Here is a 14896-nt window from a genome sequence, read left to right as displayed (position 1 = left end):
AAAAAAAAAAAGACTCTAGCACTATGTGCTATTGCAGAGTGGATGTTCAGAGGAGGATGTGATGATGGTGGGGAGTCAGAAATGCTGCCAAAAGGAGGCCATGTGATGATGTCATTTTGGGGTTTGGAAGGAAGAATAAACAGACAGATACCCATACACATGTACCCCATTCCCCTTAGTTATTTATTTCTTACTTGACATGATTTCCTTTGTGCAGGGGTCTGTTAGGTCTGTGACCTCCCAAAGGCATTGTCATGGCAATTGTTAAAGTGATATGATACCATTTGTAATGATGTTTTCTAAATTAGGAAGCTGAGGGCCCTACAAGTCAAGTTATGCAAGCCAAGACATTGACTCTTAACCACAGGCAAGTATGCAGATATTAACAGTTAGAGTGGTTTCTACATGTGCATTCTGGCATCAATAGGGATACCACAAAGAGAAGAAAAAAACGGACAACAACTGGTTATTTGCATTGAGCCTAAGGGAGGAGAAAAGAACTAATACTTGTTGAGCACATATTATTAAATATCAGTCATGTACACTACTAAGCATTTTTGCTTTGGCTACTGGAACCCTATGAAGTAGATAGTATCTTCCTATTTTACACACATAGAAGTCATGTAAATACTAAGGGGTAGAGACAAGACATAAACTTACTTATACCTGCTTCCAGAGCCTATGCTCTTTTCATAATCCTTTGCAGCCTGGGAACTCTTTGATATTTGATAAAATATCAGTATTTTACATTTTTGTGGAAATCCCTTCTATGTTCTAATAGGATGAGAATTTCAAATACAATTTTATTTTCTTCCAAATTACTAAAAATAAAACACAGGATCTTATCATTTCTTGCCGAACATTTTGCAATATAGCTAACTGGTCTGGTTTGGGTCTCTGTGACTTCTGTCTCCAAGCACCCCAGCACAGCCACTGAATTATGCACTTGCTTTTCCCCTGATGAGAACTCTTACTCATCTTTGAACACCCTGGCTTAAAATGTTTTCATTTTGGCAAGGATACCTGACTCCCAACAACAGAATTAATTATTGAGTGCCTGTTCATTAATTTTCCCACGATGCTTTTTTTAAACAGGTTTTAATACAACTCTCAATGTAGTCCAGGAATGTCTTAGTAGAATATCAACTAGATTGTGAAACCCTTAATGAGACCTCACCTAAGTTGTAAGTATTAGTAATAGTCATCAAGGAGATGAAGCTGTTGGTGTTGATAAGGGGAATACTCTAAGGGTATCACGTTTTACTGTTCGGTTATCAGCTATGTGATCATGGGAAATCAGCTCAATATTTACATGCCTTGCTTTTTCCCTTTGTGCTTATTTGGAACAATCATAGTGCATTTTTGAAGGGTTAGAGTGAGGGAAACAATGGGATGGTTGAAGTAAGCTGTTGGTGTAGCGTTGACACAAAACTAGTGCTCAGTAAATGGCCTTTACTATGAATAATGAAATTATAAAATTGATTTTGTTAGATACACAATAGATAATATTTATAATGTCTGTATATAGTATTAAAAATGATATTCACATGCTCACCACATTTCCAGAACCTCCTCCAATATTATCTCTCCAGCCCTCTGCCCAGTGGGATCCATGAAAGTGAATTTTGCATTTATCAATTTTTTGCTTATATGGTCTTGCTACATGAGCATGTATAGCTTGATAATTTATTATTTAATTTTACATGCTTTGGGACACTATGTAAATGGCAATGTATTATGTGTATTTTTTGCAACTCACTTTTCCCCCTCTCAATATCATATTTGGGAGATTTATGCACATTGATCTGTATGAGAAGTAGTTCAGTCTTACTCCTGTACAGTATTTCGTTATAGAAATATGCTATAGCTTATTGATTTATCATCCCAACAAAGGAAATTTGGGTTGTTTTCAATGGTTTTCATTTTTTCTTCTTCATTTTTTCCCCTGACTGTTGCATTCATGGATATACATGTCTCCTGGTCCATTGTAGAAACAGGGTATACAATGGTATGTGAATTACTGGTTTTGGTATATGTACTTCTTCAATTTTAGTAGATGTTTCCATACTGTTCTCGCACCAGCACCGTATACACATTCCTGCTGAGCAACAACCTCTCCTACGCTGGATACTGCCCAACTTTTAAATGTGTGCCAACTGTGTGGGTATAGAATGGTATCTCATTGTGGCTTTCATTTGCATTTTCCAAATTTTTAACACTCTCTTACCTTTTTAAAGAAATGTTTACTAGCCATGTGTTTTCCCTTCTGTGAATAAACTCTTCACGTCTTTTATCTATTTTCTATAGTCTCGTTGGCCTTTTTAACGGAAATATTCAAATATAATTACGGATTTCTTGCAGTTCTGTAAGTTTTTGATGCGTGTATGTTGAAACTCTGTTATTTTGTGGATAAACATTTAGGATTGTTAGGGCACTACTCTTATGTGAGTTCTGAGTACTGTCACCTCTAATCCTTTTGGTGATTTTTCCATCAAACCCAGATGGTTTCTTCACACATGTGCCTGGATCAGTATTCTGCATGCTCAGGTGCGACCTTCTACGGTTTTTGTTCTCTCTCTTTGGAACTCTTTCCTCTTTGGTGCTCTCCCCTGAGAATTCTAGACATCTAGGTCTCCCTGGGTCCTCAGCTCTGACTCCTCAGCTTAAGAAGTCTGCCAGACTCTGGGTTTCTCCTCTCTGCGCTGTGTCCTGGAAACTTCACAAGGTAACACGATGGAGCCATTGTAGAGCTCATTTGTTCCCTGGCTGTGGATAATCACCGTTCTTTGTTGTCTGAGGCCAAATGTCTTAAATTTCACTGTGTCCTATATTTTGTTTGGTTTTCAGTTGTTTTAGGTGAGAGTAAATCTAGACCCTGTTACTACATCTCGGCAGGGAGAAGACATTCAGGTCTTTTGTACTGATTTTTAGGAGTTCTTTATGTGTTCTAGATAAAAATTTATTATTAGTCATATATGTAGCAAATATATCCTCTCACTTTGTGCCTTGCATTTTAATTTCCTTAATGATTTCTTTTTGTAAATACGATTTCTTAATGTAGTTGAATTTCTGAGTTCTCCCCCTTTAGGTCTAAGCTCTTTGAGTCTTTTAAAGATCTTATTCTCTAACCTGAGCTTACAAAAATATTCTATGTTGTCTTCTAAACATTTCAGAGTTTTCCTATTTAATCCACCTGTTTATTGTGTATAAGTGTAGTGAGGTGGGCATCCATTTTCACTAAAAAATATATAAATCAATTTTCCCAGCACTATTTACTGAAAAGTGCCTCATTGCTGACTATAATGCCACCTCTTTTGTATATTGCGTTTGCATATGTGCATGGTATTATTCTGGGTTCTCTATTAAGTCCATTGATCTATTTATGTAGGCCTATGCCAGTGCCACACTAAGCTACTTATTATACATTTATGCTAAATCTTAGTATATTTTAAGATAAGTTTCATACAATATTTTTTTCAGATATTTTAAATACTCTTGGCCCATTTATATTTCATACAAATTTTAAAATCAACTTACTAAATTCCTTAGGAAAACTGTTAGGATGGGTTGGAATTGCATAGAATTTATAGATCACTATTAGGAGATTCAGAATCTGGATGACATTGAATCTTTGTATTCATAAACATGGTATTCCTTCATGTATTTAGATATTCTTCAAAGAAAATTTTACTTCATTTCTTATCTTTCAATAAAATTTTATAATTTTCTAGACAACATGCTTATACTTTATTTATTTTATATACATTTCGGTATTTTTGCTGCTATTTATAGAAATGTTATATTTTATAACTGTTACTGTGTATAGAGGGCATTATCCTTTATTAATTTTTTATCAAGCAAGTTTACTGAGCTAAACTCTATAAATTTTATTCTATTTTAATTTATTTTATTTTAAGTTATGGGGTACATGTGCAGGATGTGCAGGTTTGCTACCTAGGTAAACGTGTGCCATGGTGTTTTGCTGCACCTAACAATCCGTCATATAGGTATGAAGTCCCACATGCATTAGCTATTTTTCCTGATGGCTCTTCCTCCCCTCATATCCCCTGCCCCAGACAGGTCCCTGTGTGTGTTGTTTCCCTCCCTGTGTCTATATGTTCACATTGTTCTGCTCCCACTTATCAGTGAGAACATGTGGCATTGGTTTTCTGTTCCTATGTTAGTTTGCTGAGGATAATGCCTTCCAGTTCCATCCATGTTCCTGTAAAGGACAAAATCTCTTTTCTTTTTATGGCTGCATAGTATTCCATGGTGTGCATGTACCATATTTTCTTTATCCAGTCTGTCATTGATGTAAACTCTTATTCTTATAATTCATCCTTACTTTTTTTGGAGATTTTGCATAGGTAATCTTTCAGTTAACAAGTGATTTTTTTTTGTTTTTTTGTTTTTTTTCCTCTCTAGGGCTTATATTATTTGGTTAGTTTTATTTCAGTGTACCTCTAATTAACAAACCTTATGCAATGTTGAAGAGAATTGATTAGAGCAGACATCCTTGACTTTTCTTGATCTTAAAAGAATGTTTTTTAGCATGTAGGTTTTTTTGGTAACTATTAGTTCCTATAATAGGGAGATTGCTTTTTATTTCCAATTTACTAACACTTTTATTCATGTATACATGTATGATTTTAACATTTGTATGTATTGAGATGACCACATGGGTTTCTATCCATTAATCAGTGTTTAATTACATTAATGAACTTTCTAATGATAAACTAGTCTTGCATACCTAGGCTATAACTCAGATTTGTAAAACATTCTTTTTTATACCTGCTCAATTTGGCAACCCATTATTTTGTTTAGCATGTTTGCAACTGTGTTCATGAGTGAGATTGGCTTATAATTTTTCCTTTATTGTAGTACCATTTTCTGGTTTGGTATCAAGATTATACTAGTCACATAAAATGAAGAAAATAATTTTTTCTTTTTCATTTTCTGTGAGAATTTGCACAAGAGTAGAATTGTTGTTTGCTTCATTTTTAAAATGATTGTTGGACTTGGTTGTAAAACCAACTGGTCTGGCATTTTCTTTGTGGAAGATTTTACTACCAATAATTAGTAACTACTGATTTAATTTCTTAAATTGTCCAAAATTTCGAGTATTTCATTTCTATTTGAGCCAATTTTGATGTTATAATTTTCTAGAATTTGTCATTTCTGTCTAAGTTTTCAAATGTATTTTATAAAGTTTTTTTTTTTCTTTTTTTGAGATGGAGTCTTCCTCAGTCACCCACGCTGGAGTGCAGTGGGGCGATCCCGGCTCACTGCAAGCTCCGCCTCCCGGGTTCACGCCATTCTCCTGCCTCAGCCCCCCCGAGTTGCTGGGACTACAGGCGCCCACCACCACGCCCGGCCAATTTTTTTTTGTATTTTTAGTAGAGACGGGGTTTCACCATGTTAGCCAGGATGGTCTCGATCTCCTGATCTCATGATCCACCTGCCTCTGTCTCCCAAAGTGCTGGGATTACAGGTGTAAGCCACCGTGCCAGGCCTGACTTTTTAAAAATAACATACAGATGCTGTCAGATTAATCTCTGCAGCTTTAGCTACGTTCCCCTTTGCATTTCTAACATTTATTTTTACCTCCTCATTTTAAAAAATACACACCTCAGAGGACTTTCTTTTTTTTTTTTTTTTTTTTTTTTTTTTTTTTTTTTTTTTTGAGACAGAGTCTCGCTCTGTCACCCAGGCTGGAGTGCAGTGGCCGGATCTCAGCTCACTGCAAGCTCCGGCTCCCGGGTTCACACCATTCTCCTGCCTCAGCCTCCCAAGTAGCTGGGACTACAGGAGCCCGCCACCGCGCCCGGTTAGTTTTTCGTATTTTCTTAGTAGAGACGGGGTTTCACCATGTTAACCAGGATGGTCTCGGTCTCCTGACCTCGTGATCCGCCTGTCTCGGCCTCCCAAAGTGCTGGGATTACAGGCTTGAGCCACCGCGCCCAGCTGACTATTTTCTTAGACTTTTTAAAAAAATCATGTTTTGCTTCTGTTAATCTCTATCCTGGGTTTTTTTTTCTATCTTATTATTTCTAATTTTACCTTAGTTTTTTTCTTTCTGTTTCTCAGTTTCTCCTTCTGTTTTCTGTACCATCTTTCTCTTCCTTCTTTTATTTTTCCTCTTCCTCCTCCTCTTTTATGTGATCAGCTCAATAACTTTGAGGTTTGCTTCTTTTCTAATACGTACATTAATGCTTTCTGTTTTTTAAGGGTTTCTATTTAAGTACCACTTAAACCAGATGACACAATGTTTCAATATTTTGTGTTATTTAGTTTTTATTTTTATTCTTTGGTGACTACTATTATTTACTCCTTTTTCCCTTAAGTTCTTCATATGTGCATTTTCATATTTCTGAACTTTTGGGGTTTCCTAATTATCTTTATTTATTGAATTCTAACTTAATTGGTCAGAAATCTTTATCTGTATTTCCCCCCAACTTGAAATTTACAAAGAGTTTATTTATGAAACAATTTGTGCGCAACTTTTATAGTGTTTTTTGTTTGCTTGAAGAGTATGTATTCTTCAATTATAGCGTTTGTTATTTTGCAATGTTATGTATATCGATTAGATCAAATCTGTTAATGTCTGACTCTTGCTTTTCGGTGGCTGAGAAAGGGGTTAGTTAAATCTTCCCATTTTGGAGGTGGCTTTGACAACTTTTTTTAGTTGTGTCAATTTTTGCTTCATATATTTTGAAGCCATATTCTTAGGTGCATGTACATTTAAAATAGTTTTATAATTATGTAGTGACCCGTGTTCTCTCTAGTAATGCTTTTTAAGTCTATTTTTTAATGCTGTTTTATTTGGGGGAGGGGCAGAGTATCATATTTTGATTTTCAATTTTCCTATATCTCCATGTTTTAAAAGTGTGAGTATAGTAAATAGCATATCATTGGATTTTAAAAATTTAGCTAACACCACATGTTCTCACTCATAAGTGGGAGCTGAACAATGAGAACACATGGACACAGAAAGGGGAACAGCACACGCCAGGGCCTGTTGGGGGCTGGGGGGTGAGGGGAGGGAACTTAGAGGACAGGTCAGTAGGTGTAGCAAACCACCATGGCACACGTATACCCATGTAACAAACTTGCATGTTCTGCACATGTATCACATTTTTTCTTTTTTTAGAAGAAATAAACAAAACAAAATAAAAAAATTACATATGGTACTAAAGCAAATAAAGCACTAATAGCTGAAAAAGTAATTTAGTCTGACAATGTTTTTTCACCGAGTTTACTTCATTGACTTACATTGTTAGAACGGATCACTTTTATTGTGTCCTACCATCTGACTTTATGCTTTTTCTTTTGCTAACTATGTTTTTTTTATTTTTTTATTTTCTTGCTCTTTTTTGATGTATTTAGTTTTCCCCAACTATCATGATGGTTAGGAGTATGAGCTCTGAGATCCAACTGTCTCAGTTAGAGTCTCAGCTTCAGCATTTACTAATCTGGGCAAGTTACTTAACCTATTTCTGTTTCTTTTTCTAAAAATGGAGATAAGGATGACAGTTACTTTATAATGTTGTTGTGAGGAGTTAATATATATAACATGCTAGGATGGGGCCTGGCACAGAACTTGCTATAGATGTGTTTGGCTCTTCTTTAAAAACACAAGTTTCATTTCTAAGAGTGCTTTACTATAAATTTTGACCTAAATACAAAATGTAACAAAGTGAAATGTTAATCAATATCTTTTTTCCTCTTCTTAACAATATAAATGCCTGAGAACACTTTAACTCTGATATTTTACCATTTGATTTCTAGGGTTTTTCTTTTGTGCTATAGCATTTTAGTTTTATCTACTTGTTAAACTCTTTTTAATTCTCACAAAATAGAAATTTTATTATTGCTTTATATGTTAATAGTTTGTTTAGATTATCTACAAATTTACTATTTTTTTACTATTCTGTCTTTTCTAATGTTTAAATAATACATTTTCTTAATTTATTTTCATGCTAAATTTAATATAATAAAATGACTTAAAGAATCAAAAGAAGATTGTTTCTGAAACCATCAATGTCTTGCCACTTTCATGTCCCCTTCTCTAGAGGGAAACTCTTTTAACTCTTTCAATCATCCTTTTACCATTGACTTCTGTATTTTAAATTAACATGCTAGTATTACTAGTTCTTGATGTTTTCTACTGTAGGCATAATCAGTTAACTTCTGATTGTGAAAGACGAGCATTTATCTCTTTGTTAGTCTCTTTTCCTTCTATCTTCCTCCTTCACTACTCTGTGAAAGATTCCAATACCATAAGCCTCCCCAAATAATCAGATTTTAATTGTATTTAGATTAGTGGTCAGGGTTTACCTCATTGTAACCACTGAAACTTATTTACACCTGAACCACATAGTATACTGTTATTATTTTAATTTTCCAGAACAACATTTTCACACAAAGTTAATACTTGTCTTCTATGTTTTAATTTTTTTCTGTGTGTTTATTGCTAATTAAATCTAATATTTTTTATTTCTATACATTTTCTCTCATTCTAACGTACTAGATAGCCCTAGTGATTAGTGACGTAAGGAATCTTTCATGTGCTTATCACTACTAATCATTAGGGAAATGCAAATCAAGACCACAATGAGACATTGCTTCATACATAATATGATGGCCATTATTAAGAAAAAAACCAAAAAATTTCAAGCGTCAGCTAGAGTGTGGAAAAATAGGACATCTTGCGCCCTGTTGGTGGGAATGTAAAGTGGTGGAGATGCTGTGGAAAACAGTATGGTGGGTCTTCAAAAAATTAGAAAGAGGATGACCAAATGATTTAGCCATTCCGCGTCTGGGTATATACCTAATAGGTCTGAAAGCAGAGTCTTGAAGAGATATTTGCATATTATGTACATAGTAGCATTATTCAGAATAAATTGGAAATAACCCAGTGTCTGTTGACAAATGGTGGATCAACGAAATGTGGTACATACGTATGATGAAGTTTCACTAAGCCTTAAAAAGGAAGAAAATTCTGACCCGTGCTACAGCATGAATGAAACTTGAGGACATCATGCTGTGCAAAATAAATCAATTACAAAAAGACAAATACTGGGTAATTTCACTTTTTGAGGTAGCTAGAGTAGTCAAAACCAGAAAGTAGAATGGTGGTTACTAGGGGCTTGGAGGAGGAAGGAATGTTGAGTAATTGTTTAATTTTTGCAGTGTTTTAGTTTTGAATATTTAAAAAACTCTGCAGAAACGATAGTGTTGATGGTTGCTAAAAAATATGAATATATTTCATGTCACAGAACTATACACTTAAAAATGGTTAAGATGCAGGAGGCGGAGCTTGCAGTGAGCTGAGATCCGGCCACTGCACTCCAGCCTGGGCGACAGAGCCAGACTCCGTCTCAAAAAAAAAAAAAAAAAAGAAAAGAAAAAATATGGTTAAGATGGTAAATTTGATGTTGTGTATTTTACCACAATTAGAGCAATATTTTTGTTAGTTCAAGATGCACATTAAAATGATTACAGATTGAATGAGGAAGCTTTGGTGGATTCAGACAAAAAAGATTGGCAAAGTGTTGAAAACTGCTGCAGATGAGTGACAAGTACGTGGGGTTCATGCTATTCTACTTTTATGACTGTTGAAAGTCCCATGATAATTCATTTTTTAAAATAAAACTTACATAATGGTTAATTTTATGTGTCAACTTTACTGAGCTATGAGATGCCCACAGAGCAGGTAAAATACTATTTCTAAGTGTGTCTGTGAGGGTGTTTCTGAAATAGATTAGCACTGGAATTTGTAGACTGAGGAGAGAAGATCACTCTCATCAGTGTGGGTGGACATCACCTAATCAGTTGGTTTGAATAGAACAAAAGGCAAGGAAGGGAAAATTTGCTCTGAGCTGGACACTTATTTCTTGCCCTCATACTTTGGCACTCCTGATTCTTGTCCTTTCAGACTTAGATTCAGTTATACCACCAGCTTTTCTGGTTCTCCAGAATGCAGATAGAAGACTGTGGCACTTCTTGGTTTCCAAAATTGAGTGAGCCAATTACTATAGTAAAAATACATCTATACCTTATTGGTTTTGCTTTTCTGGAGAACCCAGACTAATACAACATACTAGATACTCTATTTGTATCATCTTCTTGAGGAAGTAGCTGTCACAGCCTGTCACCTGCTCAAACAGACTGGGTACTCCCTGTGTCTGTTGCATAGCTATCATCCTGGAAGTTTCCCTTTGCCTTTATACTCCTGCATGAGTTTGCAGGACTGCCAAAACAAAATATCTTTTGTCTGTGTTCACACATTCCTGATCTCTCTCTTTTTATAAGGACACTAGACATTTGGATTAGACCCTCACCCTTATAACCTCATTTAACCATCATTACCTCCTTCAAGACCCTATCTCCAAATCTCCAAATCCAGTCACATTGGGGGTTAAAGCTTTAATACACAAATTTTGAGGGGCCACAATTTAGTCCATATCTAATATCTTGAACTCTAGTTCCCATAGTCCCTACATGTCATGGAAGGGACCTGGTGGGAGGTAATTGAAACACAGGGGCAGTTACCTCCATGCTGTCCTCATGATAATGAGTGAGCTCATCTGCCTGAATTCACTCTGCACTTCTCCTTGATGCTGTCATGTGAAGAAGGGCATGTTTTCTTCCCCTTCTGCCATGATTGTGAATTTACTGAAGCCTCTCCAGCCCTGAGGCGTTGTGAGTCAATTTAACCTCTTTCCTTTATATGTCACCCAGTCTCAGGTATATCTTTATTAGCAGCATGAGAACAGAGTAATAAAATATCACTCAGTGATTTTCTTTGTCAATTTCTTCTCCTAAATTTCTTTTTCTCCTGGATCCTAGATCTTTATTTTCCTTGATTATATCATTGTTTTAGTAAAATTTATCCTCCAGTACTATCCAAAGAGAGGAAAATTTTTGAGACCTCATATATCTGAAAACATCTTTTCCCATTCTCACACTTAATGGTTTGATGGCTGAATTGTGGTTACAAATACTGAGGAGTAATTTCCCCTCTCCACCCAAGTTTGAATTAAGCTAATTTTTTTGTTCTTTCTTTCTGCAGGTCGGGTTTGTCTCTAGTTCTTGTGCAGGGTATGAAGTCCTTGCATACCAGCTTTTTGTGACCATCTCTATTAATACTTTTCATCTTTGGTGCATCTTAGACTTTGTCTCCTTTCTCCCTTTTTCCACAAGCCATTAAAATAAAAGCTAAGAAGGTCTGAACTTGGCAGACACTCCCAGTATAAAAGCCTGCATCACTACTCACTTATGCCTCTGAATTACCCCTCCCTCTTTGTTTTTGGAACACCTAACCTCTGCTAGATTAACAATGCATTTAAAAATGTATTTCCTACATGTAATCCAACAATCATAATTGCTTGGAGGATGACTCTGAGTATGCAGTCCACCTGGAAACAGTAGTCATCATAAAGTACACCATGCTTTTAGAATGTGGGCATAATTGCAATGGGAGAACATTTCTAAGGGACAAATGAGTTATTAATATCATTCATATAGTAAGACTTACATTAAAATAATAACAAATACTGGTCTTTATATGATTTTTATCCAATTTCAGTTATAATTGTTAGTTATCAATTTGAAGTTTAGTTTTTTGTAGAAACAATGTTGTTTAGTTCTGCTTTGTCTAGCTAGTACATGTGGAGAATGAGCGACTCCACCTCAGTACATGTTCCTGCTAAGTGACATTGACCTGTTAAAACTGTCAAACCTTGTTTCAGTTATGTTAGTTGTACTACTTTCCAAAATGTATAAATTATGTTTTGCACTTCTTAGTCTTGACAAATGAAGGAGTTTGGTCATCAGTTGACTTTTTATTTATTTATTTATTTATTTATTTATTTTATTTATTTATTTTATTTGAGACCGGAGTCTTGCTCTGTCGCCAGGCTGGAGTGAAGTGCCCGGATCTCAAGCTTCAACTGCAAGCTCTGCCTCCCGAGGTTTTACGCCATTTCTCCTGCCTCGGCTTCCCGAGTAGCTGGGACTACAGGCGCCCCGCCACCTCGCCCAGCTAGATTTTTGTATTTTTTTTTAGTAGAGACGGGGGTTTACCGTGTTAGCCAGTATGGTCTTGATCTCCTGACCTCGTGATCCGCCTGTCTCGGCCTCCCAAAGTGCTGGGATTACAGGCCTGAGCCACCGCGTCCGGCCTCAGTTGACTTTTTCTTCATCACTCTGTGTAATTATTACTAAGAGCAGCATGGGCCAATGGCAGAATCTTAGACTTCTAAGATCTGAATACAAATCTTAGCACTGTTACTTACTAATGGTGTGATCTTATTCAAGTTACTTGTAAGTGATGTAGTGAAGCTGGCTTGTGCTGGCTCATGAGAGCTTTTTGAGTTTGTGTGAGCTGATTCTTTAACAAGGACTTTATTAAAAATTATTCATATAAGCTTATAGGTAAATAATGTATATCAAAAACAAACTTAGTAAACACTTAAAATCATTACTTAACTAATTACCAAATTTCACTGTTTTCTATGGTCTTGAGGTAATTTAGATCTCTTGTATCTGCATAGGAGAAACACTGTAATATGGTGTGCTGCTACTGCCCATCTTTTCCCAGCTCTGCCTTCAGTGATATCATGGTTGCAGAAATTGGCTGGTACTAGAAGTCATTATTTGATTTATTGTTTTGTTAGTTGTCTAGACCTTAAAAAGTGATAGGAAACATGTTAATAATACAGATTCAACTTAAAAGTAAGTTATGTTTGTGACTGTGGCGTTGTGAGTAGCACCAAAAATTGAGGAGAGCTTCCACTGTTTGAAAACTGTTACCTGATTCAGCAGAGAAGTAGCTCATGTCACTGGTTAAAAGTGAAGTTTTGGTACATCTTTTGTGTTCTTTGCCTTCTGCCTGTGAATATAAGCAAAACTATTAACCAAAAGTCATATGATAACTACACACATTTGTCCAATTACAACTGTAGGTTGGCTACTGATATGGTTTGGCTCTGTGTGCCCCCAAATCTCATCTTGAATTGTAATCCCCATTTGTTGAGGGAGGGGTCTGTAATCCCCGCACATCAAGGAAGGGAGGTGATTGGATCATGGGGGTGGTTCCCCCATTGTTCTCATGATAGTGAATGAGTTCTCATGAAATCTGATGGATTTATAAGTGTTTGAAAGGAAGCACTCCTCCTTCACTACTTCTCTTTATTTTGTCACCTTGTGAAGAAAGTACCTGCTTCTTCTTCCCCCATGATTGTAAATTTCCTGAGGCCTCCCCAGCCATGCAGAACTGTGAGTGAATTAAACTTCCTTTGTTTATAAATTACCCAGTCTCGGGTAGTATCTTTATAGCAGTGTGAGAACAGGCTAACACAGCTACCAATGTGACTTTGCCAAAAATCTAAAAGGGCATTCTATGAGAATCAGTTGGTTATATGGAGCTCATAGAAAAGAGGATTGCATAGTTTATTATTTGTAAATTGTGTATTATGCATGCTTTATATCAACAAAATTGATAATAAACATATATACATATAGGTCTATGCTTATTTTTTAACAGATAGTGAGTTATATATATACCAATACACCACTGCTTAAGCTGACATTAAGCTTTTCATTTATTAAATGAATAATCCAAAACTATGAGCATCATACTTCAAAAATTTTAGTTTTGCATTTGTTCCTATTTCATTCTATGAATACCACTCTTCTTTTATCTCCATTCCTTCTAAACCCCCTATGTAGACATAACTTGAGAGTCACTGGAATGTGTAAAACTATTTGCTTCTATAATTACATGGCTCCAAAGTAAAATACTTTTGAATATTCATAGCTTTTTCTTTTTGTATAGGTATTTAGTATTCAACTTTGATATCAATGATCACTTTTGCTTTTGTCAGAGCTCCTTCTTTTAGCAGCCTCTTCTATATCCTCATGGGGCCGTCCATGATTTCTTATCACTCCTGCTGTCCTGAGGTTGGAACTGGAGACTATACCTAATCCTTTTAGATCTGTGCACAAAATATGAGTATGTAGATGCTCAATGAGGATGTGGAGGACCTTCCTGCAATTGTTTTCATCTACTTTACTCTAGCTGTGACCTCTTTTCTTGCATAATAATTATAAGATATTATACATTAGGCTTATAAAAAGGGATTGTGATATTATACATTAGGCTTATAAAAGGGATTGAGAAAATGTAATAAACAGCCCATCATATACCTTCTACCTTTTTAAATGAATGAAACATAAGAGATACATTTGGGGGCCCTGTAGACCCCTCTCGGGTTCCACTTCCTTCTCTTTTCCTCAAAGGTGATCACTCATCTGAATGGATCGTTCCCAGGCATGTGATACTTCTACCTCACATGTATATGCTCAGAACATACATGGATTGTTATACATAGTTTTAAATACATAAAACATGATAAACATACTGGATATGTTCTTTTTATTAAATTAATGGACTTTAGATTTTAGATCAGTGTTAGGGTTACCGGAAAATTGAGCAGAAGGAGACCTCCTCTGACTCCAGCCCACACTTGGATAAATGCCCTTCCCTGGTTTCTAAAAAATAAGGGGCCTTTACATTGGCTGTTATGTAAGTTCCCCAAACAGGAGACACAACATAGTTCACTCTGGTATTCCCTGGACTTGGTATCCTGCCTGACACACAGCGTTTGCTGAATCAAGGGTGATATGAATGAATGAATTTCAGATAGCAATATCATATCAACAGTGGTGGAAACCAGGGCTCCCTCCCCTCCAGAGATGGACTGGACCATCACAGCCTCCATTGTCAGAGAATAGGAGAACAGGGTTTAAATATCAAGGGCCATACATAAAGTCCCAAGATCCTGTCATGTATAAGGACAAGGCGTGTCAGTCATGGCCGGGGGGAATGTTT

At 36.0% G+C, this 14896-nt stretch overlaps 1 protein-coding gene across 1 annotated transcript in view; it reads left to right on the top strand.

The window, feature by feature from the left end:
* Nucleotides 1-14896, top strand: part of LOC108526126 (cytosolic beta-glucosidase) — a 125344-nt gene that overhangs the window by 29114 nt on the left and 81334 nt on the right. The gene's annotated exons all lie outside the window — the stretch shown is intronic.

The sequence above is a fragment of the Rhinopithecus bieti genome, unplaced genomic scaffold (assembly GCF_001698545.2).
Source record: "Rhinopithecus bieti isolate Rb0 unplaced genomic scaffold, ASM169854v2 scaffold_1599, whole genome shotgun sequence".
Lineage (NCBI taxonomy): Eukaryota > Metazoa > Chordata > Mammalia > Primates > Cercopithecidae > Rhinopithecus > Rhinopithecus bieti.
This window is presented reverse-complemented; position numbering and strand designations above follow the sequence as displayed.